Raw genomic sequence first — 333 nt, 5'->3', positions numbered from 1 at the left:
TATATATTTACATATTTATATATTGGGGTGTATATGCAGGTTGGGGTGTATATGCAGGTTGGGGTGTATATGCAGGTTGGGGTGTATAGGAAGTTATAGTATATATCTTACATCATTTTGTGTATTTTTTTTTTCATTTATATAATTAAAATCTTTTTCTTTAAAAAAAGTTTTATTTGGATTATATATTTTAGGGTTTTTGTTTTTTATAAAAGATAAAACGCGAAAAAACTTTTTCTCTATTTGCGGTGTAACCAATACACCTGATTCGTCTTCTTCTTCTGAGCTTGATTCCTCTGCATGCAATAAAATAAATATATTTATTTATTTATT

This window comes from Eimeria mitis, genomic scaffold, assembly GCF_000499745.2.
Source record: "Eimeria mitis Houghton genomic scaffold, Emh_scaff2239, whole genome shotgun sequence".
NCBI lineage: Eukaryota > Apicomplexa > Conoidasida > Eucoccidiorida > Eimeriidae > Eimeria > Eimeria mitis.
The sequence above is the reverse complement of the archived record's forward strand: the minus strand, read 5'-3'. Positions refer to the sequence as shown.